Raw genomic sequence first — 13,862 nt, forward strand, 5'->3', positions numbered from 1 at the left:
TTTTTAAAAAAAGTAGAATCATGATACAAGCTAAAGACAGGTGTTTTTCCCAGAAGCCTCCCAATGAGAGTCTAATGACCTGGATCATAAAGAGCTCTTCACCAGGGCTAGAGAGATGGCTCAGTGATTAAGAGTACTGATTTTGGGTATCAGGGGACCCAGGCAACCAGAAGCTCCACCTGAGCAGTAGCAGAGGTGCCTTCTGGTCTGCGTTGGTGCACTGAGAAGATCTGGGGTTCGAACTCTGTAGCCAGTCCCACAACACCCACAAGAAGATCCTGTCTCAGTTGTTCTAACACTCCCAGGATCACAGGATCAGAGGTGAGGAGGACACAACATCTGCCCCAACACCAGGAGAAACTGTGACCAATAGAACCCTTGCACCAAGGAACTCTGCCAGACCAGTGAAGCAGGTTCCTTCAGGTCTGGGTTGGTGCCCTCAGCAGATGTTGGGCACAAACTCCGAAGCCAGCCCCACACACTAACAGGAAGCTCCACTCCCAGGTGCTCTAACATGCCCAGGACAATAGTATTAGAGGTGCCCTAAACAGAGCTTGGATGCAAAATCTGCAGCCAGTCCCACAACACCCCAAAGAATCTCCACTCCCAGGTGCTAACATCCTCAGGAACAAGGGATCCCAGGATCCCAGGATCTTGGTTACACCAGGATCTCAGGGTGCCAGAGGCAGTTTGACTCCCAGGAGCATTGACAGACTCAGGATCTCAGGGTCACAGGGTGCAGAGATAGCTGAACTCTGAGGAGTTATACCACAACCAAGATCACAGGTAAAACAGTCTGCAGGCAGATATAGCCATGGCAGGAAACAGTAGAAATAATCAAAAAGCAGGAGGCAAGCTTAACAACATACACAACAAAAACCAGGGTCATTTGGCATCATCAGAACCCAATTCTCCCACCACAGGAAGTCCTGGATACACCTTCACACCAGAAAAGCAAGATTCAGTTCTAAAGTTACTTCTCATGAAGATGAGAGAGGACTTTTAGAAGGACATAATTAACACTCTTAAAGAAATACATGAGAACACATGTAAACAGCTAAAGGGCCTTAAAGTGGAAACATAAATATCCCTTAAAGAATTACAGGGAAACACTATTACACAGGTGAAGGAAATGAACAAAACCATCCAAGATCTAAAAATGGAAATAGAAACATTAAGAAATGACAAAGGGAGTAAACACTGGAGTTAGAAAACCTAGGAAAGAGATCAGGAGTCATAGATGCAAGCATCACCAGCAGAATACAAGAGATAGAAGAGAGAAAGAATCTCAGGGGCAGAAGATAACTTAGAAAACATTGATAGAACAGTCCAAGAAAACGCAAAAAGGAAAAGGCTTCTAACCCAAAACACCCGAGAAAAACAGGACACAATGAGAAGACCAAATCTGAAGAGAATAGGTATAGAAGAGAGTGAAGATTCCCCCCAACTTAAAGGGCCAGTAAATATCTTCAACAAAATTATAGAAGAAAACTTCCCTAACCCAAAGAAAGGGATGCCCATGAACATCCAAGAAGCCTACAAAACTCCAAATAGAATGGACTAGAGAAGAATTGAAATTCCTCCTGTCACACAGTAATCAAAACACCAAATGCAGTAAACAAAGAAGGAATATGAAAAGCAGTAAGGGAAAAAGTCAATGAACATATAAATGTAGACCTCTCAGAATTAATCCAGATGTCTTGACAGAGACTGTGAAAGCTAGAAGACCCTCGGTAGATGTCATACAGACCTGAAAGAACATAAATGCCAACCCAGGGTACTATACCAAGCAAAACTCTCAATTATCATAGTTGGAAAAACTAAGATATTCAATGACAAACAGTATCTTTTCATAAATCCTGCCCTACAAAGAATAATAGATGGAAAACTGGAGGAAACTACACCCTAGAAAAAGCAAGAAAGTGACCTTTCAACAAACCCAAAAGATGATAGCCACACTGTGATGGTTTGTATATTCTTGGATCAGGGAGTGGCACCATTTGGAGGTGTGGCCTTGTTGGAATAGGTGTGACCTGGTTGGAGTGGGTGTGTCACTGTGGGTGTGGGTATAAGATCCTCACCCCAGTTGCCTGGAAGTCAGTCTTCAAGTAGCACCTTTGGATGAAGACATAGAAGTCTCAGCTCTGCCTGTGCCATGCCTGCCTGGATACTGCCATGCTCCCACCTTGATGATACTGGACTGTACCTCTGAACCTGTAAGCCAGCCCCAATTAAATGTTATTTTTATAAGGCTTGCCTTGGTCATGGTGTCTGTTCACAGCAGTAAAACCCTGACTAAGACAGAAGTTGGTACTGGGAGTGGGGCATTGCTGTGATAGGCCTGACCATTCTTTTATTTGAAAGAATGTGGATTTTTGGACTTTGGATTTGGAACTCAGTGGAATGCTTTAAATGGGGCTTAATGGGTCATACTAGTAGGAATATGGAAGACTTTGTTGCTGGGAGTAACTTGAACCCTGTTGACCTGGCCCAAGAGATGTCAAAGGAGAAGACTTTCAGTATGTGGCATAAAGACTGTTTTTGTGGTATTTTGGTGAAGAATGTGGCTACTTTTTGCCCTTGTCTGAAAAGTCTGCCTGAGGCTAAGGTGAAGGGACTTGGATTAATTGCATTAATTGCATTGACAAAGGAAGTTTCCAAAAAGCCCAGCAGAGACTTTGTTCTCTGGTTAAGTCTCACAAAGAGAAGTTTGAACAAGCATACCAAGGTTAGAAAGGCCAAATATAAAATATATGGTTGGAGTATTAAAGGCATACCAGGAAGTGAAATGGAGCAAAATCCTGTGTTCTAGGAAATAACAGATTAAGGGAGTGGGACCTTGGGGCAAGATCCTACCCAGCTGAATTTAGATCCAGGCATGGTGGTACACACCTTTAATCCCATGAGACGGGCATGCTGATCTCTGCATTCAAGGTCAATCTACAGAGCAAGGACCAGCACAGCCAAGTTTAGGCAGTGAAGGATTTGGAAAACATAAAGCCAGTGATAATGTAATATAGTACAAGGGGGTCATGTTCTAATTACTGCAAGCAGCAGAAGTTAGCAGCTTCAGCCATGTGGCTCTCGCTCTAGAGTTAAGAATGGAAGGAACTACTGGGACAATTGATGCTGGTTAGCTGGAGTTAAGACATTAGTAATGATTAAGAAGAGACCAGCATCACTGAGTTGAAATCTGGGAGTTGTTTTCTGGGAGCACAAAGAAGCTGTGTTCCAGATATAGCCAAGGTTGTACTGAAAGATCCTGACAGAATGTAAAAGGTCACAAAAGCACTGAAATTGGCAAAATAGATTTGTTAGTAGAATTAGCTTCACTGATTTAGAAAAATAGAGGCGCACAATGCTCTGGCCACTCCTTGAACCCGTGTGTCTGCCAATGTTTTGACCATTCCTTGAACCCATGTCTGTGCCCACTGAAAAAGCCCATGCCAGGTAGGTGTTTGTGATATTGGTTGCTGAGAAAAAGTCAGAAAATCTCCCCAGCAACCACAGCCCGGCCTATCCGGAGTTGCTACACCTGCACCAGACTCTTTCCTTGTACCCCTCCCATACCCATTTCTTGAAAATAGATATTGTTTAGATCTGGAATTCCCCTACTACCCTCTTCTCCTTTCTCCCCTGAGGGCCTATAAAAACTGGGACCTCTTTCACCTCGAGGTCCTCTACCCCTGCGTGGGATATGAGTCATCCCCAGAGCTCTGGCTTTCCCCGAATAAAGCCTCATGTGGTTTACATCAAGCTTGGTGTATCGTGAGTTCTTAGGTGTCCGCTATTGTCCTGGGGCCTGAGCGAAGGGCTCCTCTCGGGGTCTTTCAGTACCTCATGCTGTAGCTGGACTTGGTAATGTGTAAGAGTCACCCAGGTGGTACTGGTTTTGAAGGCATGAAGGTGTCATGAAGAACAGCTGAGGCTTGGCACTGTGAGAGGTCATGGAAGGCCATTGGAGAAGGTATAGCCTCAGCTGTAGTTGATGGCCCAGCACTGAAGGGGTTGAGCAAAGGATTTGATGCTTGGCACCATGAAGAGAGCCTATGAGAGGCTATTGGTGAAGCCCAGTTGGAGTGGAACACCCCAGTGTATTGGAGATGTCAGTACCATGGGATGATCACCAAGAACAGCAGCCATAGTGGAATGGATCAACCTCAGCTTAGAGTGCGACTGAGGGCAGAGCTGGAGATGTGATGCCTGACCCTGGGGGAGGAGGTCTTAGGCAATGGGGCACAGAGAGGGAGGGCAGCCAGGTACTGGGAGCATCCCGGCTCTGTTACACGGGTCTGGCTGTCCAGCTGTTGCCTGCAGCTGCTGCCCGCTCCTATGGGGTCGTCTGCAAGGGGCTGCTGCTCATATTCTTTTACCTAGCTTGGCTGCTGCGCATCAACTTTCCTACCTCTTCATCATGGTATCCATGATGTTCAACGTGGTATGCAGGTTCATATGGAGATCCACTGAAGTCCATCCTTGACTGATAGGCCTCACCCCACTCACTGCATCAGAGGGCACAAAGCATGCTCCCTCGGCAAGGCTGTGGCTTGGTCCTCTGCTCCTTCAGAAGAACAACTAGCCCGGGTGTCCCATGGCATCGGGGATGCACTAGGAATTGACTGGCCAGGAAGAGAGCCCAGAGCCAGACAACCGTGAACAGTACCTCAAAGGAGAGTCCTGAGTGTCAGGATGGCCAGGCCGTCCAAAACTAAGGGAAGTGGGATTCCTAAGAGGTGAACCCCTAAGTGCTGTTCCCAAGGGTATAGGTGTCGGTTCATAACAGTCTCACTGATACTCTGAGCTGTGCCAGTTGCCATATGCTTACCCTTATTATGAACTTCTACCAGAAGACATGACGAGATGTGTGTCCCTTGACCGTTTCAATCCGGTGCTTTCAGAGGAAACAGTAGAAGATGAGAAAATTCTTTCAAATACTTCAGGTGGTCTGCACATAGTCGTGGGATCACTGGCTCTGCAGTCTTCCAGATTAGCAAGTCTTGAAAGAACCTAGTGGGGAAACCCCCACTCAATTTCTGTTCGGCGCACACCCAAGAATCACGAACAGACAACCATCTTGATGTAAAAGCATGAGGTAGTTTAATGACAGAGCTCCAGGCCGACACATATCTCCCGCAGGAGACAGAGGTGTCGACCACATGGTGGAGCCATAATGGCGGAGCTCCAGTTCGAAACGTATCTCACGCAGGAGACAGTGGTTTCGACCCCGAGGCTTGGGAGCTAGGGACTTTTATAGAAAAGGGGTGGGGCTGGGGGAGGAATTGGCGCGGTTTCACATGATTGGTCCATTTAAACATTAACAGACTGTCAGAAGGGCGGGAGATAGGGAGGCACTAGGCCAGTCAGGACATGTAACGACGGGCCTGCCTGGGCATGTCCTGGCCTGTTCTGCTATGTTCTCAGTCCCAGGTTTCAAAGCTCACAAACAACTCTTTGGGCTATTTGACATAAATTACATGAATCACATGTCTCAAGTTTTATTTCCTTTCAGTCTCTGATGCCATAGTTAGGGTTCAAGCAGAACAAATAATAGCAGATTAATTTTAAAGGTTGTCTTAGTTTCTTTTGCATTAAGTTTGGCGTATGCTGCAGCCGCTCAGTTCTTGCTGTTTCCTGTGAACCAGGCACTCGCTGGTTGATACAGAAGAAGATTTTCGAGCATGTTTTCAATCTTTTCGGAAAGACACTCAGAACTGGGAAACCCCCTGGGAAAATGATTGATCTATCCCATATATGATCAGACAGGAATCATTTAGCACAGGGGTCTAAATCATGGAGACCCATCCTCAAGGGCTAGCATCGAGATGCAGTCTGCCTCAGCTCACCTCTGGCCATCTGCTGGAAGTGGAGGCCTGTAGGCTATGTCCTCCACTTCTTGTAAGTGTTGCTTCAGTAATGAAGAGCCTTGCTTGCCATTTCTGCATTGTACTGAGTGTCCTGAAGCTAGAGGTCCCTTCTCACATGCCACCCTCCTTCCCCCTGAGTTGCACTTTCTAATGGAGGCATTTTGGAGAAGTTGCAATATTACATTTAGCATAATTTTAAATTACAGAGAGTTTGAGACTTTTTTGCTGACAGAGCACATATGTCAAATGAAGAATTTTCCTTTATCCTGGCCCAGGACTTGTGATTTCTTTTACATTAAGATTTTTTTTCTCCAAAATAACTCTCCCATTGTGGCTTCTTGATAACTTTAATAAAGGAAATTTAAAGAGTGGACATTTTAAACGCTCCCTACCCAAGACAGTGTTAAAAAGAACCATGGGAGAGTTGGGGGGACCTGACTGTACCTGTCATTCATATTGTGTCCTAAATTACTATGCCATGGGCTATTTTAGTGTTTTGGGAAAATAATAAAATCTGCTCTTTAGCATAACAAAAAATTCTCCTTTTTATTTACATGGCAGTAGTCATGATGTGCTTACTTTAGGTGTGGGTCATTTATACTATTCCCATGGCCCTGATGAAGGCAGACTTTAATGACAGTTGAAATAGCAATCTATAAAAAGAGCAGAATATCATTAAGCTTTTTTTGGGGGGGAGGGGTGGGTGATGGGCAAGGGGCAGTCATGTTTGGTTCTGAAATATGATTCTTGCTTATCTTGCTTCTACTTTCTGATTTATCAGTCAGTGTCAGTTACAGGCTCCTTCATCTTTCATGTGCCTTCAATTAAACCAGTCAATATTTGGTTACCACCACAAGTTCTGTGCTACTATTGACCCAGTACACCTTGCAAGCAGGAAACTTTATAGGCTGAAGGTTCCAATCCTGGGTTGTTTCCCCTCCCCTTCAGTTCTCCATGACTTTCCCAACCTACCATGATCCCAAGATCCACTCCTTGCCCACCCCCTTCAAAAAATAGCAGGTCAGGCTCTTGTGGATATCAACTGAACAAGAAATAACATATGACAACAACAAAAAAAAGCACAAATTCTCATTTCAAAACTAGGCAAGGTAATTAACTAGGAGAAAAAGCATGAGAAGATTAGACAAAAGAGTTACACGCATACACACAGTTTCTCTGCTGTATGATTCTTTTAATGCAAAGACTCTGATATGCAAAGTCTTAATCAACTTGATTACATTCATAAGAGTTCACTGCAATCTAGGTTTTTAATGCCCTTGAAGACCACATGTGCAAAGGCTTTATCACGTTGTTTACATCCATAGACATTCTGTCAAGTATGTGTTCTTTTGTGACTCTGAAGATTACTGCCATGTGAAAACACTTTAACACATTGGTTGCATGTATAGTGTTTCTCTCCAGTATGTGTCCGGTTATGGCTTTGAGGATGGCTGTGTAGAGCAAAGGCTTTGAAACAGTGGTTACATTCATAGGGTTTCTCTCCAGTATGTGTTCTTTTATGACCCTGAAGAAAACTCTTCTGTGAATAGGTTTTACTACATTGGTTACATTCATAGGGCTTCTATCCAGTATGTGTCTTTTATGGCATGAAAGATTACTGTTATGTGAAAACACTTACGGCACTGGGTACATGCATAGTGTTTATTTCCTCTATGTGTCTTTCAGTGGATTTGAAGATAGCTGTGATGAGCAAAGGCTTTATAACATTGGTTACATACATAGTCTTTCCAGTGTAGGGTTTTTTTTTTTAATGCTTTTGAAGATTAGTGTTTGCTGCAAATGCTTTGCCACAGTGGTTACATGCATAAGGTTTCTCTCCAGTATGTGTTCTTTTTTGGCTTTGAAGATGGCTATGACGAGCAAAGGCTTTACCACATTGTTTACTTTCACAAGGTTTTTCTCCAGAATGTGAGCTTTTATGCCTTTGAAGAGCACTGTGACATGCTGAGGCTTTACCACATTATTTATATTCATAGGGCTTCTCACCAGTATGTGTTCTTTTATGCCTTTGAAAATCCCTGTGACATGCAAATGCTCTCCCACACTGATTACATTCATAGGGTTGCTTTCCAGTATATGTTTTTTTATGGTTTTGAAGATGGCTGTGACAAAAAAAGGCTGTACCAAACTAGTTACATTCATAGGGATTCACTACAGTATGTGTCCTTTTATGTCTTGGCAGATGGCTGTGGTAATCAAAGGCTTTACCACATTGGTTACATGCATAGGGCTTCACTCAAGTATGTGTTCTTTTTATTTTTTTTATTAGGTATTTTCCTCAATTACATTTCCAATGCTATCCCAAACCCCCCCATACCCTCCCCCCACTCCACTACCCACCCATTCCCACTTCTTGGTTCTGGCGTTCTCCTGTACTGAAGCATATAAAGTTTGCACAACCAATGGGCTTCTCTTTCCACTGATGGCTGGCTAGGCCATCTTCTGATACATATGCAGCTAGAGACACGAGCTCCAGGGGATACTGCTTAGTTCATATTGTTGATCCACCTAAAGGGTTGCATATCCCTTTAGCTCCTTGGGTACTTACTCTAGCTCCTCCATTAGGGGCCCTATGATCCATCCAATAGCTGACTGTGCGTATCCACTTCTGTGTTTGCTAGACCCCGGCATAGTCTCACAAGAGACAGCTATATCAGGGTCCTTTCAGCAAAATCTTGCTAGTATATGCAATGGTGTCAGTGTTTGGAGGCTGATTATGGGATGGTTCCCGGATATGGTAGTCTCTAGATGGTCCATCCTTTCGTCACAGCTCCAAACTTTGTCTCTGTAACTCCTTCCATGGGTGTTTTGTTCCCAATTCTAAGAAGGGGCAAAGTGTCCACACTTTTGTCTTCGTTCTTCTTGAGTTTCATGTGATTTATATCTTCTATCTTGGGTATTCTAAGTTTCTGGGCTAATATCCACTTATCAGTGAGTATATATCATGTGAGTTCTTTTGTGATTGGATTACCTCACTCAGGATGATGCCCTCCAGGTCCATCCATTTGCCTAGGAATTTCATAAATTCATTCTTTGTAATAGCTGAGTAGTACTCCATTGTGTGAATGTACCACATTTTCTGTATTCATTCCTCTGTTGAGGGGCATCTGGGTTCTTTCTAGCTTCTGGCTATTATAAATAAGGCTGCTATGAACATAGTGGAGCATGTGTCTCTCTTACCAGTTAAACATCTTCTGGATATATGCCCAGGAGAGGTATTGCGGGATCCTCCGGTAGTACTATGTCCAATTTACTGAGTAATTGCCTGACTGATTTCCAGAGTGGTTGTACCAGCTTGCAATCCCATCTCACTTGAGGAATACTGAATGGCTGAGAAGCACCTGAAAAAATGTTCAGCATCCTTAATCATTAGGGAAATGCAAATTAAAACAGCCCTGAGATTCCATATCACACCAGTCAGAATGGCTAAGATCAAAAATTGAGGTGACAGCAGATGCTGGCGAGGATGTGGAGAAAGAGGAACGCTCCTCCATTGTTGGTGGGATTGCAAGCTTGTACAACCACACTGGAAATCAGCCTGGCGGTTCCTCAGAAAAAATGGACAAAATATGTGTTCTTTTATGCTTTTGAAGATAACTGTGACATGAAAAGGCTTTACCACATTGGTTACATTCGTAGGGCTTCTCCCCAGTATGTGTTCTTTTATGCCTTTGAAGAGTACTGTGATATGCAAAGGCTTTACCACAATGGTCACATCCATAGTGTTTCTCTCTAGTGTGTGTCCTTTCATGGCTTTGTAGATGGCAGTGATGAGCAAAGGCTTTACCACAGTTGTTATATTCATAGGGCTTCTCTCCAGTATGTGATTTTTTAAAAAGATTTATTTATTATTATAATATGTACATACACTGCAGCTGTCTTCAGACACACTAGAAGAGGGCGTCAGAACTCATTACAGATGATTGTGAGCCACCATGTGGTTGCTGAGATTTGAACTCAGGACCTTCAGAAGAGCAATCAGTGCTCTTAACCACTGAGCCTTCACTCCAGTCCCCAGTATGTGATTTTTTATGTCTTTGGAGATGGCTTTGGTATGCAAAGGCTTTACCACATTGGTTACATGCATAGGGTTTCTCTCCAGTATGTGTTCTTTTATGAATCTGAAGATTACTGTGACATGCAAAGGCTTTACCACATTGGCAACACTCAAAGGGCTTCTCTCCAATATGCGATTTTTTTATGTCTTTGGAGATGGCTGTGGTATAGAAAGGCTTTACCACATTGTTTACGTTCATAGGGTTTCTTTCCAGTATGTAATTTTTTATGTGTTTGGAAATCGTTGTGGTATGCAAAGACTTTACTACATTGGTTACATTCATAGGGCTTCTCTCCAGTATGTGATTTTTTTTATGTCTGTGGAGATGGCTGTGGTATGCAAAGGCTTTACCACATTGGTTACATGCTTAAGGTTTCTCTCCAGTATGTGTTCTTTTATGCTGTTGAAGATAACTGTGGCATGAAAAGGTTTTACCACATTGGTTACATTCATAGGGCTTCTCCCCAGTATGTGTTCTTTTATGCCTTTGAAGAGTACTGTGATATGCAAAGGCTTTACCACAATGGTTACATCCATAGTGTTTCTCTCCAGTATGTGTCTTTTCATGGCTTTGTAGATAGCAGTGACGAGCAAAGGCTTTACCACAGTGGTTACATTCATAAGGCTTCTCTCCAGTATGTGATTTTTTATGTATATGGAGAAGGCTGTGGTATGCAAAGGCTTTACCACATTGGTTACATGCATAGGGTTTCTCTCCAGTATGTGTTCTTTTATGCCTTTGAAGATAACTGTGACATGAAAAGGCTTTACCACATTGGTTACATTCATAGGGCTTCTCCCCAGTATGTGTTCTTTTATGCCTTTGAAGATCACTATGATATGCAAAGGCTTTACCACATTGACTACACTCAAAGGGCTTCTCTCCAGTATGTGTCCTTTCATGGCTGTGAAGATGGCAGTGACGAGCAAAGGCTTTACCACAGTGGTTCCATTCATAGGGCTTCTCCCCAGTATGTGTTCTTTTATGCCTTTGAAGAGTACTGTGATATGCAAAGGCTTTGAAACAGTGGTTACATTCATAGGGTTTCTCTTCTGTATGTGTCTTTTCATGGCTTTGTAGTTGGCAGTGACGAGCAAAGGCTTTACCACAGTGGTTACATTCATAAGGCTTCTCTCCAGTATGTGTCCTTTCATGGCTTTGAAGAAGGCTGTGATATGTAAAGGCTTTACCACAGTGGTTAAATTCATAGGGCTTCTCTCCAGTATGTGATGTTTTATGTGTTTGGAGATGGCTGTGGTATTCAAAGGCTTTACCACATTGGCTACACTCAAAGGGCTTCTCTCTACTATGTGTTCTTTTATGCTTTTGAAGATAACTGTGACATGAAAAGGCTTTATTGTATTGATTACATTTATAGGGCTTCTCTCTAGTATGTGTTCTTTTATGGCTTTGCAGTTGGCTGTGGCATGCACAGGCTTTACCAAGTGAGTTACAGTCACTGGGTTTATCCCCTGCCTGTGTTCTTCTATGCATTTGAACACCAGTATAAGGTACAAAGGCTCCAGTAAGCATTCCTTTATATATCTGAGGATGATTGTGACTCGAAAGCACTTCATTACATTGCACACCTTCATAGCTTTTCTCTCCAGTATGAGTTCTGTCTTCCATTTGAAGATGCCTACGACATACAAAATCGTTAGCATTTTGCATATATTCAGAAATTTTCTGAACATTATAAATTCTTTTATGCCTGTAGATGCAATTGTCACTTTTGAAAGGTTTACCCATGTATTATAGTAATGAATCTTTTTATACGTATGAATTAATGTATAGTATTTTCTAAATGGAAATAGAAATCAGAAATAATAAGGATTTATCAGTTTGTTTATATTCATGGTGTTTTATTTCATTATGGGTTCCATTAAATACTTGAAGATAATGGTGATTGTAAAATCATTTTTTTTTTTTTTTTTTTAGCTTTGAACTTTTTTTTTTTTTTTCCATTTTTTATTAGGTATTTAGCTCATTTACATTTCCAATGCTATACCAAAAGTCCCCCATACCCACCCACCCCCACTCCCCTACCCACCCACTCCCCCTTTTCGGCCCTGGCGTTCCCCTGTACTGGGGCATATAAAGTTTGCGTGTCCAATGGGCCTCTCTTTCCAGTGATGGCCTCTTGCGCGCGCCCCCAACTCTCCAGCAAGAACAACGCTACAACAGGATCCTTCTGCACACGTTTATTCAGCCCTGTTTCTTCTTGTTTATATCTCCCTTGTTTATATCTCCCTTGTTTATATCTCCCCTGTTTATATCTCCCTTATTTATATCTCTCCCGAACCCTGGGCCTCTCACTCTTTTATACTCTCAGTTCCCATCCACGCACAGCGGGCCACACCACCTCACCAGGCAGGCAGCTTCAGCTAATCAGGGCAGCAGGGGCATATCTCCATCAAACTGGATTCACCTGTATCCTGGTACACCTGCGCAGCACTCAAGATGTTTGTGGCTTATATGAGGAAGTCAGGTGCAAGTCATATGACTTAGCTGCAGTCCCTGGCGCCTTTGGGACTGCCGCCACACCTGCTCCTAACAATGGCCGACTAGGCCATCTTTTGATACATATGCAGCTAGAGTCAAGAGCTCAGGGGTACTGGTTAGTTCAGAATGTTGTTCCACCTATAGGGTTGAAGATCCCTTTAGCTCCTTGGGTACTTTCTCTAGCTCCTCCATTGGGAGCCCTGTGATCCATCCATTAGCTGACTGTGAGCATCCACTTCTGTGTTTGCTAGGCCCCGGCATAGTCTCACAAGAGACAGCTACATCTGGGTCCTTTCAGTAAAATCTTGCTAGTGTGTGCAATGGTGTCAGCATTTGGATGCTGATTATGGGGTGGATCCCTGGATATGGCAGTCTCTATATGGTCCATCCTTTCATCTCAGCTCCAAACTTTGTTTCTGTAACTCCCTCCATGGGTGTTTTGTTCCCACTTCTAAGGAGGGGGCATAGTGTCCACACTTCAGTCTTCATTTTTCTTGAGTTTCATGTGTTTAGGAAATTGTATCTTATATCGTGGGTATCCTAGGTTTTGGGCTAATATCCACTTATCAGTGAGTACATATTGTGTGAGTTCCTTTGTGAATGTGTTACCTCACTCAGGATGATGCTCTCCAGGTCCATCCATTTGGCTAGGAATTTCATAAATTCATTCTTTTTAATAGCTGAGTAGTACTCCATTGTGTAGATGTACCACATTTTCTGTATCCATTCCTCTGTTGAGGGGCATCTGGGTTCTTTCCAGTTTCTGGCTATTATAAGTAAGGCTGCTATGAACATAGTGGAGCATGTGTCCTTCTTACCAGTTGGGGCTTCTTCTGGATATATGCCCAGGAGAGGTATTGCTGGATCCTCCGGTAGTACTATGTCCAATTTTCTGAGGAACCGCCAGACTGATTTCCAGAGTGGTTGTACAAGCCTGTAATCCCACCAACAATGGAGGAGTGTTCCTCTTTCTCCACATCCACGCCAGCATCTGCTGTCACCTGAATTTTTGATCTTAGCCATTCTCACTGGAGTGAGGTGGAATCTCAGGGTTGTTTTGATTTGCATTTCCCTGATGATTAAAGATGTTGAACATTTTTTCAGGTGCTTCTCTGCCATTCGGTATTCCTCAGGTGAGAATTCTTTGTTCAGTTCTGAGCCCCATTTTTTAAGGGGGTTATTTGATTTTCTGAGGTCCACCTTCTTGAGTTCTTTATATATGTTGGATATTAGTCCCCTATCTGATTTAGGATAGGTAAAGATCCTTTCCCAGTCCGTTGGTGGTCTTTTTGTCTTATTGACAGTGTCTTTTGCCTTGCAGAAACTTTGGAGTTTCATTAGGTCCCATTTGTCAATTCTCGATCTTACAGCACAGGCCATTGCTGTTCTGTTCAGGAATTTTTCCCCTGTGCCCATA

General features: G+C 43.2%; 2 pseudogenes; one reads left to right on the top strand and one right to left on the bottom strand.

Annotated features, from left to right (window-relative positions):
- Positions 4,200-5,001, top strand: Gm29714 (annotated as a pseudogene).
- Positions 5,002-7,175: 2,174 nt separating this feature from the next.
- The window catches only part of Gm29716, a 52,392-nt pseudogene continuing 45,705 nt past the window's right edge, over positions 7,176-13,862 (bottom strand).

This window comes from Mus musculus, chromosome 5, assembly GCF_000001635.26.
Source record: "Mus musculus strain C57BL/6J chromosome 5, GRCm38.p6 C57BL/6J".
Lineage (NCBI taxonomy): Eukaryota > Metazoa > Chordata > Mammalia > Rodentia > Muridae > Mus > Mus musculus.